The sequence below is a fragment of the Brachycentrus maculatus genome, unplaced genomic scaffold, assembly GCF_059751285.1.
Source record: "Brachycentrus maculatus isolate JH-2025_06_01 unplaced genomic scaffold, ASM5975128v1 h1tg000082l, whole genome shotgun sequence".
NCBI classification, from domain to species: domain Eukaryota; kingdom Metazoa; phylum Arthropoda; class Insecta; order Trichoptera; family Brachycentridae; genus Brachycentrus; species Brachycentrus maculatus.
Window position 1 is genome coordinate 160,217 of NW_028280836.1, and position 24,317 is coordinate 184,533.

At 32.7% G+C, this 24,317-nt stretch overlaps 1 protein-coding gene across 1 annotated transcript in view; it reads left to right on the forward strand.

The window, feature by feature from the left end:
* Positions 1-24,317, forward strand: part of LOC148310939 (uncharacterized) — a 98,810-nt gene that overhangs the window by 32,582 nt on the left and 41,911 nt on the right. The window contains exon 2 of the mRNA XM_088257549.1: positions 16,274-16,312. The gene's annotated coding sequence lies outside the window, so the exon portion shown is untranslated. The remainder of the gene's footprint in view (positions 1-16,273; positions 16,313-24,317) is intronic.

Genomic DNA, 24,317 nt, shown 5'->3' on the forward strand with positions numbered 1-24,317 from the left:
AACCTACACACCTAAAACTAAAAGGTGATAATATAAATAAGGTGTTTATAATCCTCTTCTTCAAACTCTCATCCACACCCGAGGGTGCATAAGGCACGGCATCATATAAATGCAGTGTTGTCTTAAACCATCCATCAGAAGGGGTTGATTAGAGATTTGTGGCCTTATATCTGAATAAAAATAATTAAACGCACATAAATTGACGATTAATTTTAGCAGATAAATTCTTAATATTTCCATTTTCACTCTCCAGCAATTTAAAAAATATTCTCAATAATAAACATTAATTGATGTATCGCACTTTTGGTTTTTTGTTATTTAAAAAAAATTAAAAATATCATTGTTTGTTTATAAATTTTAAATAAGATATTTTTACTTTATAAGGTACTGCATCATATAAACGCAGTGCAATCTTGATCGTTAACACATGAAGGAAAGGTGATCAGCCCTCCGCTTCAGGTACGAGTTGAGGGTTATATTGAATAAATATTATGTAGAGTGAAAAAATCAGTTATATTTATTTGACTTCTCCCCCTGGGAATCGAACTAGGAACATTTCTTACGCTAATTCTTATGGGATTACCCAATATATTTTCTATTACATCTGTCCCAATTGTCGAATGTTTAGTTCTAGAAAAAATTACACATGTTTTTATGGTGTACACATTTTTCAGACAATTTTTTAAACATTTACGATTTAATTGGAATTTCCCAAGAAAAAGGATCACCGTAAAAATAATACACTTAAAATAGAAAAACATATAAAGAAAAAGGCCAGGCGTTAAGGTCACTTTACGTCATATTATCGTTACGGCCATTCAACATATTTTCTAGGCGACCGCACATCCGTTTTCAGCTGAAAGAAAATCCTTCAGCCATTAATTTTATCGCCCCCATAACTTCTGATCAGCAACAAAAAGCAACCGTCTTCAATAGAGGATTATGTAAATGTGTTGGGGTGGTAAGAAGCAGTCCGGCCCGGGTGGGGGTGTGCAGATACAGCCTGAAATACTGCCCCGCCGACCCCCTGGCGTATTAAATCAAACAGCCGAGGATTACTGGAAGCGATGACCCACCCGACACATACTTACGTACCTATAACTACCCACTTAAGCATATGCGAACAAATGAGGATTATCCAAATTTGCGGCGGAGTTTGGATTACATTCTGTTAATATATTTAAGGAAAATGTATAAATTATCTTGACATCTCAACATACATGAAGAAGATTGTAAAAATCTGGGTATTAAGAGAGCATATTGCTCACTCCTTTCAAGAAAGTCATAAATAAAAAAACTTGATTTTTCAGGAGAATGTTTTTAAAGTTTAAAAATATAATACAATGTATTAAAAAAAACATCAAGCCACTCATCGAACTTTTTACTGTGCAACAGATCTTTTAAGGTAAAACCTGAAGGTTTTTTCTCCATTCGAAAAATATTTAGTATATTTAAAAAAATAATTAAAACATACATTTTCTTCAAAATGCAATAACAACACTTTCTGCCCTGTAGCGGGTAAACATTAAGTTTAAAATATGCTTCTTTTGCTGGGATATAGTACATTTTCTGGGCATTCCGAAAACATGCACAACTGAAAATTGACGATTTTTGGTTTATGACGTTCTTGAAAGGAGTGAGCGATATAGACTACCATAGGTATCACTCTCCTTATCATTCATCGTTCTACACATCGTTACACACGTGAGTTTTCGGCATCATCTATGGTTGAGTCGAGTAAGCTTTTTATTTCTCAGAGACCTTCATAAACTGTTTATTATTTTCTTTTCGAATTATTTTAAATACTAGGAATATTTTATATACTTACCGCTTATTTATCAAGACTGATTAATACTATTAAAGCGGAGGGCTGATTACCTTTCCTTCATGTGTTAACGTTCATGATAACACTGCGTTTTATAATGCAGTACCCTATGCACCATTGGATGCGGATAAGGGTTTCAAGTTGAATAATAAATTAAAAGGCTATTATATCTGGAGTAAATTTTATTAAAAAAATCTGTTCCTAGTCTTTCAATCTGGGTAAATGAAAAAGAAAGCGCATATTTTTATTCTATATTAAATAAAATACTAATATCAAAATTTGCATCAATTTGTGGGGATGGTAAGAGTTAGTGGTTTCGCATGTGCATTCACCAAAGAGCAGATTTTCTCCTGTGCAAGTTCCATGTGTAGGATTTGGTCTCAATTAAAATATCCCCGTGAATGGGAGCACCGTTCCGGCAGCTTTCGGCACCAATACCCATTAGCAAGTCCGCTAATATTCCGTACAGAAGGATTCGCCCAGTTCGGAAATATTTGTCGACAGCGCGCTGTACGAGGACTGGGGGTCACCAACCATTTTAAAAGCACTTTTGGACAAAAAAAATATTTTTAGTTTATTGCTTGTTCTTCAGAACTCCAATTTGACATATCGCTCACTCCTTTCAACAACGTCATATATCAAAAAACTTGATTTTTCAGGAGATCGTTTTTAAAGTTAAAGAATATAATAATAAAATAAAAATCCCTTACCGCACCCCAATGGTGCATAGGGCACTGCTTCATATAAACGCAGTGTTATGTCGATCGATTACACATGAAGGAAAGGTGATCAGCCCTCCACTTCAGGTACCAGTCCAGTATAATATTGAATAAATATTACAGTGAAAAAATCACTTATATTTATTAAACCCCCCTGGGAATCGAACCCGGGACCTCTAGAACGGTAGACGAGCATGCTGACCATTACACTACGGAGGCGGACGCGTTAAAGAATATAATGAAATATATTTAAAATAAATATCAAGCCACTTATTGAACTTTTTATTATGAAGATTTTTCTCCATTTCAAAAATATTTAGCAAATTAAAAAAAAACAAACCCTTTCTTCATAATGCAAAAAAAAATCCTTTTTATGCCCTGTGGCGGGTTAATATTAAGTTAAAAATATGCCGCTTTTGCTGGGAAATAGTACATTTTCTGGGCATTCCGAAAACAAAATTGTCAATTTTTGATATATGACGTTATTGAAAGGAGTGAGCGATATATTCAATTTACATATTTAATACCGTAAATACATTTTGACATCTTAATAAAGGCGAAGAAGAATATCGGAGTCTGTGTATTTACAGGGGTACAGTGACCTTTCAAAGGCTGTCTTAAGTGATCACTTAATTAATACATGCGTAACATTCATCATTCTACCCATGATTGACAACCACACTACTCAAATTTTGAACCAGGATTCGTTTGAATATAAATGATATACACAACTTTTTGAATGTGTCTAAATACTTGTTAAGAAATGTGGGTTTTTCCACTTTTTTACATTTATGTCATCTAAACATAGCTGAAGAAGAATATGGAAGTCTGGGTATTTTTAGAACTTATGACTTTTCATGTGCTGGTTAGGTGATCACCTGCACAAGTGTAACATTTACCACTCTACCCTTGATCGACAAATTTTTGGAACTTCTACATATATCATTAATCTCATGACACTTTTTGTACATATGAAATCTATAGTTGATTTGAGTAAGCTTCATTTCCAGACATCCGTATCTTTCCTTTTATTGATTCGGAAGTCATTTTGTGGTAATATCTATTAATGTATAATTTGAGTTTTACTTGTTAGGCTAGTGAAAAGAATTTGTATTTTTGTTGAAATTCTTTCTATGACCTTTGGTTGAGGACCCCTTCCGTAGACCAACACCCGCAGAATTTCCCAATTAGACCGTTGCGACATTCATCAAATAGTAAATAGGAGCATTCGGCTTACTTTGACGACCTGAGCAGCTAATTTTCATAATATTCTAAGAGCTCGAAGCTTCCATCAGAGGATTTTCCATTTAAAAGAATTCATTTTCGGTTTACTTTTAACCATTTGCAAAGTTTAACGATTTTAGTTTACTTTATAAAATTAAACAACTTTGTTTTAACCGCTTTTTTATTATTAGTACACTTTAACCTACCGGTTTCGACAAGAACCTTGTCATCATCAGGGTTTATTAAATTCTAAAACATTAAAAACCATTAAAATACTCATAATTAATTACATTCCCTTACCAAAAACTTCCACTCACTCAAAACTTATTTTTAACTTCAGGTTAAGTTACAGAATTCAGAGTTAAACCTCTAAAGGCACTTTAATGAAAAAAATAATTTTATTTTAATTCAATTCCTTTGGGTAATTGAATAAACAATAATTTTGATTGGTAAACGATCATAAGCTCAAAACGTCAAGTCTTCAGGACTGACTTGTTTTAACATGTTCAGACATATTGTTCTAACTGTTAGAATAAAATAACAACTATGTAATTTTTTCCGCATGAATATTATTTGACCAGCAACCGGGTTTCGTCGTAACCGACATCATTAGACTGATCGGTTACGACAAAACCCAGTTGCTGGTCAAATAAAATAAATGTGGAAAAAATTACATAGTTGTTATTTTATTCTATGAAATGCAGTTCTACCGAGAAATGTCATTAAAAATCTTAAATTCTTACTTCTAAATAAAGATACCTTTGTAAAATCAGTAAGTACCATCAAATGTACTACACTATATTTATGCAAAAGCTATGCTATCAGCGAAAGCTAAACTGTCAGTACACAACGATGTCACGGTTTTAACTCTTATGTATCTAAATATCGAATTGAGTGGACAAAGAAGGATAAAAGTAGACTGAATGTAGTCGAAATGTGATTTTTCAGATGAATGAGCGGCAAAACGATGTAGAATGAATGTTCTAATGGCAATATAAGGAAAGAATGCAAGGCTGATATAAAAATGGCGTTAAATTTAAGAAATGTGTGTTGAAATGATTTGTGCATGCGAATCGAATGAATGAAGAAAGGACGAAACAAATGTATGAGGCGAATTCAAATGAAAATAAAGCAGAGGAAGACTGAAGAAAACTTGCCCATCATCAAGCGTTTTGAATACCTAAAATGATCAAATAAGGAGTCGAATTAGTTGGGGGGTATTTTGTTTTGAGTGAGTGAAAAATCATGAGTACCAATTACAGTTCTTCACACCTATGCATAAGAAAAGTCTTCTTCACACCTATGCATATGAAAGAACCGAAGATTATTTGCAAAAACAGATTGGTATGGCTTTCTATTCTCTCTGCCTACCCCTGCGGCGAAGCAGCGTGATAGTTATTTAGTATTATTTTGATCAAATTTTGTCTACACATGTACGTAGGAGTATGTATATAAACCTGTAAGATTTTAATTAATTAAGGAATCTCGTTGCTCCGAGTTGTGTGCAAGGCTGCATCAGTGCAATATTATAATGTATTACTTAGCACACTGCAGTAAGCTATCTGGAAACTTTGATAAGAAAATTTGCAGTATGTGCAATGTACAACAAGGTGCACGGAGCACCCCCTCTCTTTCATACAATATCCAAACGTTATTATACTCTTAGGTGGGAAATTGCAAAATAATGGTTCATTATTTTGTTTATTTATTCAAACATCATGTACAGAAAGATGCACATTGGCGGGCTTATTGCTAAAACGCAATATCTTACAACTAACCAAAAACAGACTAGTGATATTGGTCAAAACGATGGAAACCGTTTATAGCTGTTGGCAATCAGAGGGCAGATAGTACTAGAAAATTTATAAAAATGTTAATTAAAAATTGATGATAATAAGGAAGGCAAAGAAAAAAGGGAGTTTAGAGATGAAGATAGAGGGAAAAACAAAGGGAGGAGGTTTGACGGACAGTTAGGATTCTAATGATAGGATAGTAATGTCTCAGACGTTTTTTAAAGGTAATAAGGGAGGGTGCATTTTTTAAAATGAGAGGTAATTCATTCCATAGTCTGGCCAGTGAAACAGTGAAAGATTCACTGAAGAATGATGTGTTATGGCGAGGAATGGAAAGTGTCCTTTCTTAGGAAAGAACGAAGAGATAAACCATGATCTGAGAGGTATATAAAGTTTTCACCAAGATATTAAGGCGCATTGGGGTAGTGAAGAATATTATAAAGTAGCGTGAGAGATTGAAGATTTATGCGCTGGTTGAAGTGAAGCCATTTTAGTTCCTTGCTAGTAGATGAAACATATTCAAATAAATAAAAAAAATTGATAATGAAACGGATGCTATGATTTTTGTAGACGTTTCGTTATTCGATACGACCAGCTGAAAAGCCCTTGATAGGGGGTGGTTCAAAATCTTTAATCTTTCTGATAAAAGTTATTCGCTGATTGCTTTGAAACATTACACGACGTTGTATTTGAATATGAGCGTGTTTTTTTTTAATTTATATTTTTTTCTTTTCTATTTGACCAGCCTGAGTCTCGCAAACCCATGGTTGGGTTACAGTTAGTAATTTAATATAATAGAAAACAAAATGTTTCAATAAAATAATGATTTAAAAATATCTCTTCATGTGGTTTATTTTTCTTCAGCGGGACTTTTGCTGTCGAACGGTAAAAAGACTCCTCGTCAGCTTATAAAATGAAATGATTTCCTCAATATTTGGGAATTGGAAGACGTTAAAACTTTAACAGGAAATGTCTTCCGATGCAATGGAGATGCAATTTTATTGCAAATGGCGATATTAGGAAAAGCTTTTAGCTCAAGGAAAAATACGCTACAGCATTGAAACAATATTGGAGAGCTCCATTCAACAAAAGTAAACTTACTTACGAGTACATTCGAGAAGGGAAATGTTCTTCCAAAATGAGACGTATTTGTTGAATATTCTATGAATGTATATTATCAAATTCAGATTGTGATTTCTAGGGGTGGAAAGATTGTTAAAGAAAGTGCCGGGAATATGCTGGAAACAGAGTGAATGGTGCATTAGAATCAGTTAAAGCAAATATAATCAAATGATACCACCTGAATAAAATCAAAACACCAAAAGCTAAAGTGAATCATATGTATAAAAGTGAAAAACGGAGTTAGCAAAAGAAGGATGAAAGTATACTTAATGCAGTAAGAATGTGATCTCTCAAATAAATGTGCAGTAAAACATCAATATGACGGATGTTCGAATGGTGAAATAAGCAAAAAATGCAAGGTTAAGGTAAGCATTATCGACAAAATGAAGAAAGGTGTGTTGAGATGGTTTGGACATGTGGATAGAACGAGTAAAGAGAGAATGAAAAAATAAATTTAGTAGGGCGAATGTGGTTGGTAATAGAAGCAGAGCAAGTCGTAACAAAATATAATACTTCAGTGGTTAAAAACAAGTGTTTTATTTGCAGTCAAGTTCTACCACAAAGATAATGCTGAAACAATAAATAAGTAAATTGTTCAAGGCGAGATAATCGATAGCCCGCAACTTAATTTTCTTTAAACCTAGGTAACATTTAACATAATTGATCTTTTTGAATTGAAAAATTACATTTTTCAAAGAAATAAATATATGGTTTTGAAAAAAAAAGAGTTATTGAAAGGTAAGAAGCTAAAAAAATGGCAATAATGGTTGTTAAATATGTGTGTATTCTAAAAAAAATAATTCTAATATATAATTTTAAAAATTGTGCGCGGACACACGTGTGGCTCATTAATTTAAAAATTAATCACTTGTTTATTACCACTTATAGAGATTTATTTTATTACGCACGACTAGTTTCGAAAACTGAAGTTATTATCATCAACAGGTGAGTACAAAAACTGAATAAGTGGTATTATACAAGTGTTAAATTTTTTAAATAATCATAGAATTTCCACAAAATTAATGCGAAATCAACAAAAAATACACCTTTGGCTCCTAGCGTAGCCGTTCGCGTACTGAATCGTGTATTTGCGAGTACACCCTTAACATGTCTGAAACGTCAGTTAAATGTTAGAGCCGACATGACGCGGCACAATGGCTCTGAAACGGGCGGAACATAAGTCTCCAGTGGCCGTGAAATTGATATTAAAATGTCGTGTAAAACGGGTGGTTGTGTCCCCCCTACTCTGCACAAGAGTGCAATTATTCATAAACATGTCTACTTTATGTGCGCAACTGCATTATAATGCTATGCACACGTAAATTACTCAGAATTATTTATGCTTATACGGCAACCGTGGATGCTGCCTCCGGGGAACTTTCTGTGTAGTAAAGGTGTACTTTGTTACGGAAAATGACTTAAGTCTTTTCTTAAAATTTAAACTTAAGTTATAGTCGCTGATTTTCCAAGTCTACAACTCATCATTTACTTTATTCATTGTTTCGGCATTCACTTTACGGTAAGACATGATGAAATTGTAAAAGGAAAATACTTGTTTTTTACCACTTGAGTTTATTTTATTATGGCGACTAGTTTCGGAAGCAAGATTTTGTGAACAAGTATTTGGACATACTCAAAATGTTGTAAATAAATTGTCTAGTCAAATTATAAGCTTAAATAATATAAACGAAAATTATAAGCGTTTCTCATGTGTGTGATTATAATCCAGGATTCGGACCTCACATACTAATAAAAGAGTTTCTGCTCAATAAAAAGCTTCTTTTCATCTCGCCAATAGATGTCTCTATTGAAATTTTAGTGATTCAAGAATTTAAGTAGTGTGGTTGTCAATAATGGGTAGAATTGGTGAATGTTATACGTGTGTAAAGTGGTCACTTAAACCAGCTTATGACGGTCGTTAGCCCCGTAAATGCCAAGACTTCCATATTCTTCTTCATCTTTGATGAGATGTCAAAAAATAAAATGAAAATTACTCTTGTAATTGGTAATAATCCAGATTTTGTGAATAAGTATTTGGACACTCAAAATGTTGTAAATAAATAGAAGACACTTGTGCAATAAAACATTTCAGAAATTGATGTAAAAAAATACTAGTTTGGAGATCTAATTTTTATTTTCTTCTGTTAATGAGAACAACTGTAGTTCTTTAAACTAATCTTGTTTAAAATGATTAAAGAAAACACTTAGTTTTTTACCACTTGAGTTTTATTATAGACTACATGTTTCAGAAGTTAAACTTCCATCATTCAGGTCTGTATAATAACTAAAATATAAAATATAAAATTGTTCTATAAATAATGAGAGAGGAAAGTAAGGGGAAGGGGTTAGTCAAGGGACGGAGTTTGAAAACAAAGGAAAAATGGAAAGCAATGGTGAAGAATTTTGAAACAATATATTATTTAATAAATTATTATTAGAATTCAGGTTTTTTTGGATCAAATCGTTTTCATAAACGATTTAAAAAGAAAAAAAAAACACGAAACAAGAGTAATTTGTTTCCAAAAACAAATTAGCGTTACGACCTTTAGCAGAAAATCCAAATTAGTATTTTAATGTAACTCTGATATTTAAATGTCAAAGACACTTGCGAAAAATAATTTTCAGGGAATTTAGATTTTTACACAAATTTCAGGAATCCTAGATGATAAGCGAAATTGTAAGTCCGGAATAAGAATTAATAATTACGACCCGTCCTGAAGAAATTCTTGTGTTTTGTGAAAATAATTTTCTAGAAATAATAATAATTTGGCCCGCAGCGCCGCTGAAGGAATTTCAGCCGGCTTTAAATACCAAAAGCCGAAGTAATAAACGTTAAAACGGTACAAATATAAACAACGTGAATGTCTGAAAGTAAACCTATTATTGTATATTCTTAATACCTTTTGAGACTAATATTTACTTGACTTTTGTTGGGCGGAAAAGTTTTCTCGGTTGCTCAAAATGCTGGTCAGACTTTCCCCTGAAAAGTTGATCCCGACAAAGTCGACCCATTACAAAATCCGAGTACAATACGCATTTACGCCATCAGTATCAAATTTAAGTTTATGCCTGTTTGTTGAACATTTTGTTTGATTTATACGTATATTACACCAAGCACAAAGCATTTATAAATCTAGACTAATACATACATACAAACAAAATATCCATTTTTTTCTTGTATGAGTGTAATTTTTTGGATTATTTTATATAAACACGACTTGCGTGTGTTACCACTAATATTGAGCTCATACAAGTGTACTCGTAAATGAAAAATTCTGCGCTTTTAAAAATATTATTGACGACATTTAAAAAAAATAATTATTCACTAAAATTTATTCCTTTCAATAAATGTGAAAATATTCCAAGGTCATTACATATTTACATACACACACACACACACACACACACACACACACACACACACACACACACACACACACACACACACACACACACACACAAACACACACACACACACACACACACACACACACACACACATACACACAACTGAAACGTAAAAATAGAATCTATCAACAGTGCATATATACATACATCTTTCTAAAATGAATCAATATGGACATCTCAACAAAGATGAAGAAGAATGTGTTGAGATATCGGAAAATAATATGAAAAATAACTCCCATAATTGGAGATAATCCGGATTTGTTAATAAGCATTTGGACATACTCATAATGTTGTAAATCAAAATGGAAGTTTAATAACGGTCAGAATGATTAATTATACACAAGTACGAGTATAAAAAAATATTTAAATTATTACACCTTGTACCACATAAAGGCCTAATTATGAATTATTTAGAAAATGTAGAAATCCAAAAACCTGCTTTCTAATATTAATTTATTAAATAATATATTGTTTCGAAATTCTTCACCTTTGCTCTCCATTTTTCCTTTATTTTCTAACTCCGCCCCCTTGACTGAACAGTTTTTTTATTATATATATTTTAGTTATTATTCAGACCTGACTATAGAAGTTTAGCTTCCGAAACTAGAAGACATTAATAATAGTGGTATAAAAACAAAAGTTTCCGTAATCATTAAAAAAAATATATTTAAGATAATCAAATGTCAGATCGTCAGCCCTGGGATGCTCAGACTTCCATCTTCTTTCGTATATAAACAATAGATAGTTTATCGCAAGCTGAAACACCTACGAGAAAAATATATAAAAAAAAAATTTAATTCAATTAAGTATACCATTAAGCTATTGCATATTCTACCGTATATTTTTCAAATCCCGTATAGAAGTTATGACCTTCATGCTGAGCTCCTTCACTCAGTTCATCTGTATCCCAACAGGCTCGTTCTACTCTCATATCCATGAATTCGACGGGACTGACCACCTTACCTTCGTGTGATTGTCGATCGAGTTGGTGAAGTGCCCTATACACCATCTAGTGCGGATAGAAGTCAATGTATGGTAAGTAATGCGTTAAGAGAGTGCGCCCGGACTTGGGTGCCGAAGAAGTCCTGAAATGAGGTCAAGACTGGAAGTAATTTCTCTCTCTCTCTCTCTAACCCTTATCTGCACCCAATGGTGCATAGGGCACTGCATTGTATTGACGCAATGTTATCTTGATCGTTAATTATATAAGGCATCACTTCTGCGCTTCAGGGGCCAGTCCAGAGTAACATTAAATAAATATTAGAAAGTGGAAAGTGGAAGTCATTCAAAGCTGACATTTTACAAGGCTCGTGGTTTAGTAATGCCGTGGATTTGACGTTTAATAACTTCAAATTGAAAATAAAAATTGAAAATATTACTAGCTGAAATTTAAAGAGACGTTTTAAATTGTGGTTAGTACTTTAGACATCAGTGCGTAAGACTGTGCTGAACAAACCACAAGCACGGCGCTTTACCACAGGGGTAGGCAGAGAAAAGAAATGTTTATTTTTAGTTTTAAAATAACATTTATCAATCCGCTTTACAAATTTGTGTTTATAAGCAAGTATAAGCATTTATAAACTCATACGAGTTCGCATTTACGATGTAAGTTTGACTGTTGGATTTAAGCGTATATTGGTAAATATATATTTACGTTTTGGAAATAAATCAGCCAATGACAGGTCAAAAGCCCTGCAAATACCAATACTTATGTTCTTCTTCGTATGATAGATGTGCGAATAGTGAAATAAGGAAGGAATGCAAAGCTGAGATACGCATTATCGATAAAATTAAGAAAGGTGTTTTGAGATGGTTTGGACATGTAGAACGAATGTGTGAAGAAAGAACGGTAAAACAAATTTATGAGGCGAATGTAAGTGGGAAAAGGAGCAGAGGAAGACCGAGAAAAACATGGCACGATCAGGTATGCCAAATACTTGAAAGTGGTCAGGTTAGGAGTCGTAACAATCGGCGGGTGTGTATGAGGAGATGCATGAACGTGGAAGAGGCGAAGAATGTTTGCAAAGACAGAGTGATGTGGCGTTCTATTTTCTCTGCCTACCCCTGCGGGGAAGCGGGTTAGTTATGTTCTTCTTCATCGTTGTGTTGAGACGTCAAATTGAAAAAAATAGCTCCAGTTAGAAGTAGAGATAATCCAGATTTGTGAACAAGTATTTGGACACACTCAAAATGTTGTAAATGGATAAGGGTAGTGACGCGGGAAGGTGAGGAACTAATAGATCTCATTTGATTTGGACTGGGAAGTTTTAGACTGTCAAAATTTAACACGTTTTGTGAATGCGTGAAACAACGAGGGAATATTCCTGAAATCTCCAATTTTAAGACGAATCCATTTGATGCCGCCAAAATAGGTTTTGGCCGCAAACTATAATAGAAAGCCACAGGATGTCTTACTATATCATATTATACATCCTGATTCCGTGCGGTTTGTTTGTTATTTGGATTAACACACCTCCTGTACATACCCACATACGTAGTCCTGTAACGTTACACCGCTCATAGCATCCCCGATAGGTACGTCTATCCCTTTTCCTCCCCCCTCGCTCCGTATGCGAGCGAGCGAAACAAGACGTGACCTAGAATTAGTTTGACAATATCTCTCACTGCTATTGTATTCAAATCCAATATCTCCGGAATTGACTAATGAATCAGACTAGAGATGTTTGCCTTTATTATTGGATACGAAAATGTTCAAATATGTGCCCAATTCGGTGCAGAAATTTTAAAATCATATATATAATAACATCAAGTTTTATTACTTTGCTTCCTTTGGCATCTGGATATAGTTTCAAGTATTTATGTCATATCTATTTTTTACATTTTATTTAATTTTTAGCTTAAGAACTAATAAACTTTATAAAATGAAACAACTTTGTTTTAACCACTTTTTATTGGTACACTTTATCCAACCGGTTTCGACAAGAACCTTGTCATCATCAGGGTTTATGTACTTAATTCTTAAACATTGAAATACTCATAGTTAATTACCGTTTCCTTACCAAGAACTACCACGCATTCCTTACACCATATGAAAATATGATTAAAAAACTCCTAAATGTTGTTTTTATTGTGCATTGCGTAGCGAATACTATGAGTGTTTCAATTTTTTAGAATTTAGCACATAAACCCTGATGATGACAAGGTTCTTGTCGAAACCGGTTGAATAAAGTGTACCAATAAAAAGTGGTTAAAACAAAGTTATTTTATTTTATATAGTTCATAAAATGTGCCACACAGTATTTGAGAAAAACATTCAAGAAATAAGAACTTATAAGTCGCTAGGTATTGAAATTGTACCATATAAAAAAATATATAAACAAACACAGCAATCCTCCTCTTTTAATTAATAGAAGGGGTTTGTTGTATAAGGCCTCATCTAAAATTTGTTTATTTTTATAAAGTTATCTTAAGGTTAAAAACCATTATGAACAGGAAAAAAGTTAAATTCTCTTCTAAAATTCTTTATTTTTTTTAAATATAAATATTGATTAAAAATTGACTCGTGTAGGGTGTGTAAATAAATAAACCAGGAAATCATGATATATGATAATACCACCCTTTAAAAGATGGCCTATAAAAAGATATAGTTTGTATACGCGCGGATGTAATATATTAAAAAATGGATAATCCGAATTATTCGTAAAAGAAATTCTTTACTTTCCATAAAATATTATTCATTTGAATACTCCGTCTTATGTATTTGAGATTCGCTGATGTTTCTTTGACGGATTCGTGAAATTTCTTCGGCGTACTTTCAATATCCTTCCTAGCATAAATTCGATATTTTGTATATTTGTCAAAGAGTGTGTCGAGGTGAAAAACTCCCCGGAAATGAAATATATTAATTTTTCATTCACGCGCAAACATACAAATGTACGGAATACGCGAGTCAGGTGTCCCGATCATGCAAAATGTCGTCACATTCGTCTTTTTTCAATGTTTTTTAAATTTTCATCTCAAATGACGTGAAAAGGTGGTATTCTTGAGTTGAGATTAGTTTTGTGTTTGTATTTCAAAAATGTCGTGCCTCACTAAAAAGTAGATCAACAAAATCAAAATTATAGAATCACTCACCGCTTTATTTAAAACATTTAGATGCTTGACACCCTAAGAAATTTTCATTCTTAAAATATAATAAATTACCTTTATTTCATTAAATATTTCAAATGAATTGAGAAAATAAAAATAATACCATGCATTCATGTTTTGTACAAAATTTTATATTTTTCAAAAATATTTTTATATTGGGAGCCGTTTTATCTCAGTTTTCGAAGGAAATTGATTGAATATTTGGTATTTCTAAAACTACATGATAATATTATAGCAACAAACTAACAATCTAACCATTACGCCGCTTTCCCATCATGTAGGCAGATACAATAAAACCCCACACCAATTTGTCTATACAATCTTTGCCTCTTCCACATTCATGAATCTCTTCGTACAAACGTGTCGATTATTTCAACTCTTGGCCTGACCACTTTCAACACTTAAACACGCCAAATTTTCCTCGATCTTTCTCTGCTTTTTTCTACTAACATAATAATAATTATTTTTAACATTTTTTATTATCTGCTCATTCTGTGTAGGCTATTAAGTTACTCAGGCTTGTAAAATATCAACGATTTAACATTTTCGGCGAATGCTTCAAAATTATTCTTTTTCAAACCATTATCCACACCCGGTGGTCCCTACGTCACTGCATCATATAAACGCTGTTTAAAATCAATCATCAACATATGAAGTAAAGATGATCAGAGACCAAATACCCCCGCTTCGGGTACTACCAGTCCAATGTAATATTGAATAAATATAAGAGTGAAAAATACACTTTAAAAAAATCGGAGTTCGTACATAGTTTAATATTTCGTTCAAGTTATTTATTCGAGATGAGACGAATGCGGCATAGTTTTAATTTTTTCGAGCATAGGGTACCAGGTCACGCGAGGCGGCAGTAATTTCGGTCCAAATTGGGATCGAAGCGAGTTCGGCGTCCGGAAGAATTTCGCGAGAAAAAACGTAATATATTATTTACAAATACGAAAGTCACCCTCCTCTTCCGTATTCAAATGCGATCGCCTCGAGCACGTGGTTCGAGAAAAAGTGCGAAACGCATTGCGGCAAAATGAGTGCAAAATGTTTAGTTAATAAATTATGGCAATATATTTCTGCTCCTCAGATGTTCAGATGTATCGATGCCTGAGAGGGCAGAGTACTATTCCCGAAATATTCGATTGTTATCTTAACTATTCAGAAATTATTAAAACATATGGCCACGTTTACTATAAGAGATATGTAGGTGAAAAGTTATTGCGTACGAAGATGCTTATTCAATAAGATAAGCCTGTGAAATGATAAAACATGGGATTTTCGTTATACTGTACTTTCAAATAAAATTTATAAGTGCATGAAAATGTTTATTCATACTTAAGAGAAAGAATAACTCAATTGAAAATGACAAAACTGTGGTTACATAAACATAGTTTGTAAATATTTTTATTTTTATTTTTACAAATATGTAAATAATATTAGTATATAACCACTAACCGAGATTGTTTAAGTCTACCGGTTTCGAGACGTACCCATCTCTTCGTCAGGACAATCACTACCACAGCATGCAAATAATACCACCCTTCACCACCATGGCACCATTTACTCACTTAAAACTACACAAAATGTTTAACACATGCGATTTTTGGCCGACCCGAAGACTAACATGCACTAAAGGTGCGTTATATGCACAAACATGCGTTACGAGCCGAGGTTAAACATGCATGATTGTTAATCATGACTAAAAATATTTTTATTAAATAATTCGGTAGTCACTTTATTGTAATCTCTATTCATTAAAAAAAACTTTGTAAAAACCGCTATTTATTAAATATTATTTCGATTTATCAAATATTATTAAACAGTGATTGATAATGATGAAGAATACATCGAAACACGTGTCACAAAAGATTTTAAAATACATTTGCATTTACCAAGTAAATTTTAAATAAAAAGCCAACAATATGCTTAACTTCTGAACGGCCATGAAAATCTAAAAAGTTTAATCTGAAATGCCTTGTTTACATTTTACTGAAAGGACTGTTGTTGTCTCTGTACTAAAGCTTTCAAGAGTTTTCAGGAATTTTCATAAGCTTTTTTGTTCTTTTCAGAAACTGGAAGCCTTCCAAAGTCTCCCGCAGGAGAAGCAGGTATGAATTTTCTTCTTTGTAATACTTACACTTTAGCATAAATTTACAATAATATGAACCCTTCCTGTTGTTTTCAGGCGAGCGCCATAACCACGCGAATGCACTTTATGCAATGAACTCAAGTTATTCCAGGACTTTGTTTTTGTCAATATGAAGCAGCGTAGCTGTAATAAAGAGGAAATAACGCAGTTTTCGATTTACGAATGTTCGATTTACGAATGTTCGATTTACGGTTATTTTTTTAACGAATATAACTTTTCGAACCTTTTTCCAAGAAAAATAAAATTGCGTCCTCAGCATATCAATATAATTAAACGTTTTTCAAATGTTCATATACATATCGGCTGTCTAAACTTAAAACACAGTAAGGGACATTTTTTTGAAGTACGTTTTTTTTTGCATTTTTGGACAAAGTAGATTCTATTTTACCAGCGACCGGATTTCATCATAACCGACATCATCAGACCGGACTAGTAAGCTAATAAGCTAATTAGAAATATTAACCGAGAAAAATAAAGAATATTATCCCAATCGGGTAGCCGAGACAGTAACAGTTATTCATTAGTCACAGCTCTAGGGTAGTCACAAGACAAATTTGAACAATGGCTAGTATTAAGTTCTTCATCAGGTGAGATGAGATTTGTCTTGAATCAAAACAGTAGTACCAGTTTGGTAAGCGGAAGTGATTGTTTGGTAAATTTATTGAATCGTACATAACCGGAATACAAATTGATAACGTCAGACGTTATCGAGTTTAGTATTGTAGTTTACAAGTAGCGGAACGTCTACGGTAGCTATTTATTTGTTAAATAGGTATTCAACTAATTGAAACTTTGACGGGAACTTATGACATAATTACAAATATAAATACTTGTGCCATTTGTCAATTATAACAGTGATACATAATTAATAGCCGTTATAAAACTCATTTCTAAATACGATTATTTGTGTCAAAAACATAAAATTTGATTTATTTCTTTAATTGTTATAACTTAAAAACTTGCACGTGAATCATAACAACAGTTCTAAATTATAAAACTTCTGTAACTAGAATTGAAATCCGGTTTAATTATGGAGTAAAAGAAATCACGGTAAAATAGAATTTTTTCATAATTTTACACAGATTTAACAATTAAGGTAACACCCTTACAATACGATACAGTGCCGTATGCACCAATGGGTGCGATAAAGGTTAAAATAACATTTAAAGGGTTTTTTTACAACATTTTGAGTGTGTTCAAATACTTGTTCACAAATCTGGATTATCTCCAGTTACAGGAGTATTTTTCATTTTATTTTTTGACATCTCATAAGAGATGAAGAAGAATCCCATATTCTTCTTCATCTTTGATGAGATGTCAAAAAATAATATTAACTAACTAACTAACTAACCATCACGCCGCTTCCCCGCAGGGGTAGGCAGAGAGAATAGAGCGCCACACCACTCTGTCCTTGCAAACATTTTTCGCCTCTTCCACGTTCATGCATCTCCTCATACATACCCGCCGATTGTTACGACTCCTAACCTGACCACTTTCAAGTACTTGGCATACCTGATCGTGCCATGTTTTTCTCGGTCTTCCTCTGCTTCTTTTCCCACTAACATTCGCCCTATAAATCCGTTTTACCGTTCTTTCCTCACTCATTCGTTCCACATGTCCAAACCATCTCGACACACATTTCTTAATATTATCGATAATGCTTATCTCAGCTTTGCATTCCTTCCTTATTTCAATATTCGAACATCTATAATACATCCTTTTTTCGCACATTCTTCTGAGAGATCGAATTTCGACTGCATTCAGTCTACTTTCATCAAAAATAATATGAAAGGGTTTTTTGTATTGTGCTACAGGTAAGTTCATTTTTTTTACATTCACATATTAATTCAAATAAGGTTCGTTGTTCACAGCATTTTGGGTGTGTACAAATCTTTGGTCACAAATCTAGGTTTCTCCAATTAGGAGTTATTTTTACATTTTGACATCTCAACATCGATGATACGTTTTTCGTTCAATGCTTTTAGGACTTTCTCACACTTCTTCTAACCGTTATTCTTACCCAATGGTGCACATGGCACTCATCGCATTGACGTAGTGTTATCTTAATTGTTGCTTACACAAAGGCAAGGTAATCACTCCTGCGCTTCAGAGACCGGGTAATATTTAATAAGTATTAAGAAAGATGTGTTGAGATGGTTTGGACATGTAGAACGAATGAGTTAGGAAAGAACGGTAAAACAAATTTGTGAGGCGAATGTAATTGGGAAAGGGAGCAGAAGAAGACCGAGAAAACTTGGCACGATCAGGTATGCCAAATACTTGAATGCGGTCAGGTTAGGAGTCGAAACAATCGGAGGGTATGTGTGAGGAGATGCATGAACGTGGAAGAGGCGAAGAATGTTTTCAAGGACAGAGTGGTGTGGCGTTCTATTCTCTCTGCCTACCCCTGCGGGGAAGTGGCGTAATAGTTAGTTAGTTAGTTAGTTTAGAGTGTAAAAACACTAATATTTATTTTCACCCCCCCTGGGAATTTAACTCGGGACCTCCTGCACAGTAGCCAAACACGCTTACCATTACACCACGGAGGCGGATCCTCGCACTTACAGGATATCATTATACATTATAGTTAATTGAACAGGGACGCTTGCAACTTTCCATTTTAATTTTGGGAAATATGCACCGGGAACCGCAAGGGATGGCGCGGAGTGGTAGGTTGATGGGCGGGGGGAAGGGGGGGGGGAGGGTGAACCAGCCACAATATCCCATTCCTGCAGCGAAACCAAATTGCCGTGAGTCGTGCCAAAAGCACGCAAACTGAGGGAAGCCGTAAACCGCGGGAAATGCAGAACTCATTAATATACAATTAATATTCCAAATAGAAATTAATACTAAACGAATGCAGTGATTGAGTGATATTCATGAAATCGGCGTGCGGTCTGGCGGCTTTTAGTTTTGGAGGTAAATGCGATTGATTTATTATTAAATGTTAAAAAAAAGGTACAAATGAAAAAAACAGTTAATATTTTAATCAGACGTTACATTTTGTACTCAATACCTTAATTTGAATAAATCAATATCTATATATACACATATATATATATATATATATATATATATATATATATATATATATATATATATATATATATATATATATATATATATAAATATAAATATATATATATATATATATATATATATATATATATATATATATATATATATATATATATATATATATATATATATATATATATATATATGTATATATATATATATATATATATATATATATATATATATATATATATATATATATATATATATATATATATATATATATATATATATATATATATAATATGTTTATATATATATATATATATAATTATATATATGTATATATTTATATATATATATATATATATATATATATATATATATATATATATATATATATATATATATATATGTATAAATCATACTAAGAAGAAGATATATAAATATTCCAAGCCTGTGTCACTTTATTATCGACCGGATTTTTTCGCTTTTTAATCAAAATAAATATCAAGCACTCTCTTTGCTGTTTCTACGTTTTCGGGATACGCGAATGTATAAAAAATAAAATAAGGATCTATTTACGTCTAACTTACTGTCTCGGATAATGAGGACCCATCACTCGCCAGTACAGACTAAGGGTGTGTACAGATCAAGGGGTGTGTTGTAATCTTATTAGGGACGCAAGTGGAGAACGAAACCTTTCTTTTCACAAATTGCTACCGAGAATCGTAAATGAGCAATGATACTAATTGAAACCAAATATTACAAACTAATTAACAAGTAAAAACATATTTATGAATAAAATATGACCTGATTTTTGTCAAGGATTTTTTTTTTTTCAAGTATCATTTAGTAAATACCACTATTTCTTAAAATCTATTTTACACGTTCCATATTTCAACGCCGCAAGAAAATTCATGCGGTGTTGTGAGTTTATTATTTTATAAATTTAAAATTATAAGTTTATTTTTTTAACATTTTTTAATGGTTCAAAATCGTTGGTTTAGAATTTAGTTTGTATGATTTAAATATAAAAATAAAATTGTATAAAACCACTTGAAAACCCAAACCGAATTTTTATGTTCACATGTTAATGAGAACATCTGTAGTTCTCAAAATAAGTGGTGTTTACATCAGTAAACTCAGAAAAGTGGTGTTTATAAGTGTTTTAATGTTTTAATTTTTAAAAAGCCTAATTTCACAACATTTTGAGTGTGTTCAAATACTATTCACAAATCTGTGTTTTCTCAGAGTTATTTTTATATTTTTTGACGTTTAAACAAAGATAAACAATAATATGAAGTATGCATGTTTAAAGTGCTTATGACCTGTTATAGGCTGGTTAAGCTCTGCTAAAAACATAAAGGTCTCAGCTAAATTAAAGCTTTCTTAATACAAAATTGATGGCTGTTGTGAACGCATATGCACTTTGTTATAAGATTGATCATATATGTTCCAAAAATTCAAACAGTGTGGTTGATAATCATGGGTGAAGTGATCACTTAGCCAGCCTGTGACAGTTCAAAAGCTCTGTAAATAGCCAGATTTCCATATTCATATCTTTGTTGAGATACAAAAAAACTGAATTGAATTAAATTCCTTCATTGCCATATCTTAAACATTTTTATAAAAAAAGAGATTACGCAAGTTTTAAAGCGGCTTTATTTAAACAGATTAGCTTTTATGAAGTATGTATATGTTTGCAGGATAACAAAGGAGTTTTTTTTATAAAAGGATACACCTGACTTTGTTTTTACGTTTGACAGATCATCTAATCGTATTATTCATTCCAGAAAGTCTTTTTAAACCGAAGCGTTTTGTTAAATGTAATGCTTGAATCCTTTCTCAGAACTCGTAATCCCGTTTGAAGTATTCCTTTGAGACGGAGCGGAATTATTGAGGTTAAAGACAGGCTCATGCGAGAGAAATATCATATGAAAGGATTTCCGTTGATACGTAATTTAATTTGATTTACGTGTTTTATCTTGTGTCTTCAACAATAGCTGCAGGAAATGTCTGTTCCAACGTATCACAATATACTCTTACCGCGTAACACATGGACCGGCAACCAGTGGTCCACGGGCCGCAAGAAAAAACTATTTTGGTGGATTTCTATGGGATATTGCCTTCTCAAAACTATAAGGAGTTAAAAAAGTTTGATTAGAAAGTCATAAGTTAAACAAATGCATCGAAACACGTGTCACAGTAGATTTTAAGAAATAGTGGTATTTACCAAGTAAAACTTTAATTAAAAATGGATAGACAAAGTGACTGCCGAATCATTTAATAAAAATTAATAACTATGTAAGGTTAGTATTAATTTAATATTAATTAGTACATCATTTATATTTGAAACACTAATTTTGTGATTCTCAATTTTATAATTAAAGTGTAACTTTGTTTTAAATCACTATAAATATGTTATTATTACGTAATTATAATGTCTACCGGTTTCGAAGCTAACCGGTAGACATTATAATTTATGATAATAAAATTTAGAAAGTTATTTTAAACAAATTTATATTTGAATTATATTAATTAGTACATTAATAATAATCCTTGAGTGTAAGTCTCTCTCCAAGCACAAGAGCTCAGTCTCTTTTTCGGAGAGGCACAGAAAAATACTTGCGAGTCAAATGCAACTGCGAAAATCTCATTGATTCCATACATTACAATAAATGTCGTAAAAAAATTACAATAAACATTTTTTTAAACTAAAATATTGTACACAAATACTGAAGGTATCCTGTAATAACATGCGGTCTAAGTGCGGTCCGCAAAAATCCCCAAGTAAAATTTATTCGGCCCTTTTACAAGAAAAAGTTGCCGACCCATGGGGTAACATAATAACGGGAATATCATTATACCACGTCATGTATCTCCTCGTATGCTAAATCTTAAACTTGTGATTGTTAAGATAATACTAGTATATCGTTCTAGCCCTATGTGGGATCGCGAGAGTCTATGAGGGTCATGTGAGTCTAGTGGATTTACTTTTTAAAATAGCTAAGATGCGTATCATAAAAAATAGAACGCCACACCATTCGCCAAAAGAAGAAGGAGAGTCGACTGAATGCGATCTCTTGGACGAATTAGTCGTAAAACGATATTTGATAGATGTACGAATTGTGAAATAAGATAACTTTTTTAAGATAGGAATTTATTAATTATTTACCTCGCTTATTATGTACAAGGTTTATAGATCATTTAGTGGATTTTTGTTTCTTCTAGCTAATTGAATATGTTTTAATTTGAACCTGTGTTGGGAACAGGAGGGAAAATCTAGTGGAAATAAGATGACTAACTAAGTGATGGGTACATCACAGTTCCAGATAGGCAGTAGACAAAGAGAGAAGAGCACCACACCACTCGGTAAAGAAGAAGGAAAGTAGACTGAATGCGATCTCTCAGACAAATCTGTGGTAAAACGATGTGTGATAGATGTTGGAATGGTTAAATAAGGAAAGACTGCAAGGCTGAAATAAGCATTGTTGATAACATTAATAAAAGTGTGTTGAGATGGTTTTTTTATTTAATTTTTTAAAAGCGTAATATTTGTGTTTTTATTATTTCTATAAATATTTGAACTTCATATTATTTCGGTGAGTCTAAGTGGCTCATTATTAGAAATTGCAATCAAATTGTGGTAGAGTGGGTTCAAACAGAGTAGCTCTGACTTAAGAGTCCGCGACACTAACCACGGGACCACAACTTTGGAAACGTGGAATGAATGAGTGAAAAAAGACCAGTTTAACAAATTAATAAGGCGAATGAAACAGGAGCAAAGGAAGACCCAGAAAGAAAGCATGATGAAATACTTTAAATACTTGAAGGTGGTCAGGTCCGTCGGAACTATCGGCGGGTATATACATATATGAAGAGATGCAAGAATGTGGGAGAGGCGAATAATATTATTTATTATTATTAATTATTAATTAATGAGCAAAGCTTCAAGGGGGTGGTTAGGGATGCCGAGAAACGCAAAAAATCGTTCAACAGGGGGGATCTAAAATGCACCGTTAAAGAGTTACAGGGTGTTTGAGTTTTATTATTTTTTTTTAACACTATTAGAAATGTAATTTTATCTGAAAAACTGTTCTTTTTAAAAACTTAAATTAAACTGAATTCGATGGGTAATTATTAGAGGTACCTTAATTTTGGTATATCATTTGTTGATCAACGCCATACTAAACTGAAGTTATTTAGCTTCAAAGTTGAAAAAAAAATTTTTTTTCTTACATTTTGAACTTAAAGTTGAAATATCTAATAATAATTATTTTATTATTTAAAAAAAAATATTGTTTAATTTTGCATCAAAATGTTGAAAGTTTGAAATCAATCCCATTTACGACAAAAAAGTTACAGGATTAAACACGTGCGCATGTTCGCCACTTCAGTACATTAAAATATTAATCCATGTACTTATTAATCCGGTATTTTGTTTAGGTAAATTTTTCTATCAAAATGCTAGGTAAACAGTTGATCCGCAGCATGTATATATATTTAAATAAATACGGAATTAACATAATCGTTTCCTTTTTATATAAACATCCCTTATTCGGTTTATAAAATTGGGGCTGTTTGGGTCTAATGCTTCGGTAAATAAAAGCGCCTACTTAAGTGGTAGAAATAATTTATCATTGCAAATGTGTTTGTCTCTTATTCCATTACGATCGGTTAAAAAATAATAGGACGAGGCGGGGTCTGACAGACTCTCGGTGTTTGCTTTAATATTTGAGTAATATTTAGGACATTCGGATGGGGTTAATAGTCCCGGCTGGTTAACACAGCGAGATGCGCAGCGGAATGAGGCGTCAAGGCGGGGGACTCGTCACACGTCAAATTAGAAAACATGTCGCAGCAGCAACTGTGAATGCGGAAAAAGAGAAGAAAAGCACCGAGGAAATTCTGAATCCAAAAACAGAAAAATATTCACGACTTTT